The sequence below is a fragment of the Triticum dicoccoides genome, chromosome 3B (genome assembly GCF_002162155.2).
Source record: "Triticum dicoccoides isolate Atlit2015 ecotype Zavitan chromosome 3B, WEW_v2.0, whole genome shotgun sequence".
In the NCBI taxonomy this organism is placed as follows: Eukaryota; Viridiplantae; Streptophyta; class Magnoliopsida; order Poales; family Poaceae; genus Triticum; species Triticum dicoccoides.
The window spans coordinates 501,119,923-501,124,093 of NC_041385.1; the positions used below are offsets into that span (position 1 = coordinate 501,119,923).

Below are 4,171 nucleotides of genomic sequence, written 5' to 3' on the forward strand. Positions count from 1 at the left end.
GGGGGGGGGGATTCTGTTGGGTTTTGGGCGCTCGATTCGCTCGGTTTGGTGGCTGCATGTCCTTTCCTTTTCTATACCGTAAGGGGACAGGGGTTACTTTTTTTGACTGGCTGCTCGATCGCACTAGTGGGCAGCCGGCCGCCCATTAGACGCGTTCTTGTATGTATAGCCTATAGAATCCTAGCTTCAGTTAGGCAGACTGACTGGTGCATCTATCAGTTCTGAGTTGTGCGATTCACGGTCTCAACTTGCTACCGCCAATTAAATGACATGCCAACTACTCCCACCGTAAACTAATATCTAAACGCTCTTATATTAGTTTACAGAGGAAGTACTAATCGAGTACTCACCCCTAAAAAAAAAACTAATCGAGTACTCCGGCCAACGGTCTGCACGTTCCAGCAGCCTGACCCACGCGAGAAGTACGTTTTGCTCAGATCTCACACGAGGCACCGGCGAAGACGCGCGCGTGCGCGCGATATCCATGCACGCGCACTGCTCAGCCTCCGCTACGCCCGCAGCGCTCCCCTGCGTCGCTGGCCGGCGCGGCTACAAAAAGGCACAGATCTCCCCCGCCTCCACAGGAACCAAACGCGCGTGCACGCGGGCACGCAGCGGCAGCGGAACGATTTGGATCTCCGCCGCGGCAGTATGTTGCGGCAGCGGGCGCTCGCGGTAGAGACGGGCAGCAGGGGCGAACGGGCGGCGCGGGAGGAGGAGGAGCCGGTGAGCCCAGTGGGGCGGCTGTTCCTAGAGCCGCGCTTCCGCTGGTACATCGTGGGCGCTCTCGGCCTCGGCGCCCCGGTCGACCTGGCCGCGTTGCGGGCTGGGATCGAGGTCACCCTCCTGCGCCACCCGCGCTTCTGCAGCGTAATAGTACGTTCCTACTCCTCGTCAGACTGTCTGATTAACAACGTGCACGAGATAGCCAAACTAAACCTCATCTCTGAAGAAACTAATTAAGCACCCTTCCCGTATGTGATGAAAAACGTATATTTAGACACCGTAATGGATCCAATGATATGTTTTTTGACGATTTATGATATGTCTTGGGTGTCAAAATGACAGCTATAAACACGCGCACATCCTATACACCCAACCGGAGTGAGTGGTAGCGAAAGCCCAAGAGGAAAACACCATTCAGAAGTTGTCAAGCTTCTCATAGGCATCCAACATGTGCAGGTGATGGACGAGCTAGAGGAGGGCGCCGGCCCGAAGTGGGTCCGGACAACGGTGGAACTCGACAACCACGTCATCGTCCCGGACCTTGACCCCACTGCCATGTCGATTGAGCCGAACAAGACTCTCGAGGACTACTTGTCGTCCCTGTCCACGCTGCCCATGGACCACTCCCGTCCCCTCTGGGAGTTTCATGTCTTGGACTTTCCCACCTCTGAGGCCGTTGCGGCCCTTGCTTTCCGTGCACACCACTCACTCGGGGATGGCACCTCGCTACTATCCCTTCTCGTTGCATCTGTCGGCTCGTCTAAGGTGCTGCCGACCACCGCCCCACGCCGCGTCAGCACAATAAAAGCCTTGTCACCGCGCTCACCTTCATCGGCGGCCACGGGTGCCGTGGCTGTTTTCACTGTGTGGATCATGTCTTTGCTTCTTCTTGTGTGGCACACCGTTGTGGATATAGTGTGTTTTGTTGCGACGGCCGCGTCCATACTGCGCGACCCACCAACGTTGTTCAAAGGTGGCTGATGGCGTCGAGTTCCGGCCCAAGCGCTTCGTGAACTGTAGACTGAGCCTCGACGACATCAAGTATGTCAAGAGCGTCATGTGCTGTGTATGTATGCGATTCCCCATTTCTTGGCGGAATATTCTATTTCATCTTTTTCTCTCAAATTAAAAGACAATCACTGATAAATCGCAATTCTGCTCCCCATTTGTACCTTGCAGACTGTCAATGATGTTCTGCTTGGAGTGACTTCTGCTGCCTTGTCTCGGTATTATTTCCGGGAAACAGGTGAGCTCAAGTATTTTTAGATGTTTTTTTTTACATTGTTGAGATGGTTGTGCTGTTACTTTATGAACTGGCATAGCCTTAGTTAACCAATTTCAGGTGAAAGCGGCAAAAGGAACATCAAGGTGCGATCCACTTTTATAGTCAACCTAAGGAAGATGACTGGACTACATGTAAGCCCCTGCTCAGAATTGTCTATTCGATCAGATTAGCAAGATCGTCCACAGAAAACTTATGTGTGCAAGATTGGAAAAATAAACATCATCCGAAGCTCAAAAGACTGAAACAAAAATCATCCGAGATCCACCTGAGCACCGGCACGAAAATCCAAAATACTCTTAAAATAATATTTGTTGTCAACCGTGAATATTTTATAGGGGTAAAATGAGGAACTTACTTTTGATCATGGGGGGTGTTGTTGCCGAGGAGACCACGAAGTCTTTTTCATTTTTGTTTAACATCCGTTGATTTGTGTCATGCGCAGACACTAGCTAGCATGATGAAATCAGACAAGGACAACGGCGTGAAGTGGGGAAATCAGCTCGGCTACATGCTACTCCCGTTCCATATAGAAAAGCACGATGACCCTCTTAAGTATGTCGAGAAGGCAATGAGGATAGCACATAGGAAGAAGAGCTCCATGGAATCGGTCTTCACGAACTGGAGCGCATTGATGATAAAGAAAATCTTCGGTATTAAGGTCCTCGGTCATTTTGATCTTATTTTCTTCTTGTCGTAGCTCGTTCAATTAATCCTCTCCGAGGAGATTAGAGGGGTTTGCCTCTCAATCCCTCACCAAACCGAACAAGCCCTAAAATGGTTAGGTCCTCTCCGTTCCAAAATAAATGTCTCAACTTTATACTAACTTTAGTACAAAGTCGTAATTACGTGGATATACTTATTTTGGGGCAGAGAAAGTATCATATATATTCTTGCCATACATACTGCTACTCAACGTTAGGTCTCTAACTTGGAAGTTGGATCACACTATAAACCTTGGCAATTCAACCTTGTATGCAGGCAACGGCTTCTCTCTGCCATGCCTTGTTCAAGAACACCACCATTTTGTTCTCCAACATGGTTGGACCAACTGAGCAGGTAACTTTGTACGGCCACCCCATCCTCTACATTGCCCCAAGCATCTATGGCCAACAACATGTAAGTTTTGAAGAAACTCTCAATTTAATAAGAAAATATTCTTTAATCAGTGTATTGTCTCCAATTGTTTCATGGGATACCGTTTGTAGTTTTTGCCTGGAATTATGGCACCCTTGATATGCAACTACTCCTAATTATTTCATTTTAATGTGTACCATAGGTACTGACTATTCATTGTCAGAGTTACATGAACATTGTCAAGCTAGTCTTAGCAATAGATGAAGCACAACTTCCAAATGCTGATGGCCTTTTGGAGGATTTCGTCGAGTCTCTCAGGCTAATTCGAGAGGCAACTTCACGAAAACCACATGGTGTAGAAGAGTGTTCCCAGAAAGAACATAGACATGGAGATACATGAGTGCATGACTACATAAAATATCCAAAGGTCCCCTCTGTATTATTAATAAGGGACTTGATAATCTCAGGAGTGTTGCACATGTTACATAAGAAGTCATGATAAGTTGGAGAGGGGTTGACCAATCATGCAATGTACACACACAACCGAAGTACTTTAATTTGTTGATAACATATATAAATTGGAAGTCATTGGTTGATATTTAAGCCTTGCATCATCCTTCCACTAATTCACTTAAAACATTCCACCTTTTTGATAACAATTGTTGAGTAGTTCGCATAAGAAAAAACTTCAGTGCAACCAATATGGTATGCAAAATGATAAAATCTTCTTTGTTTCAAAATGTAATAAGCTCACACTTTTTAGTGTTTATCCTTGCCTCCTTGGCCAACAAGACACTCGTGCTTTCTCATTTTTATTTGTGATAGCAGCAATGTTTATTTGGTGTCCTTGTTGAGATAACATTAGTGAGGAGGTGGAGGGTGGATTTTCACTGATCCACCACAGACTGTGGTGGAGGCTCGTTCGTCTGGATTTTGTTGATAAATATGAAAGATTGAGTTATACCACAAAATAAGAAGAAACTTGAAAGTAGACAAAAAAAGTTCAATTACTGCACTCTTCATTTTTTTCTGGTTGTAGGATCGAGGTTACGATATAGAGGGTGGTGAATAGATCTATCAAAAAAA

The 4,171-nt window shown here is 46.6% G+C and overlaps 1 pseudogene; it reads left to right on the top strand.

The window, feature by feature from the left end:
- Window positions 1-574: 574 nt before the first annotated feature.
- Window positions 575-3,617, top strand: LOC119281450 (annotated as a pseudogene).
- The last annotated feature ends 554 nt before the right edge of the window (window positions 3,618-4,171 follow it).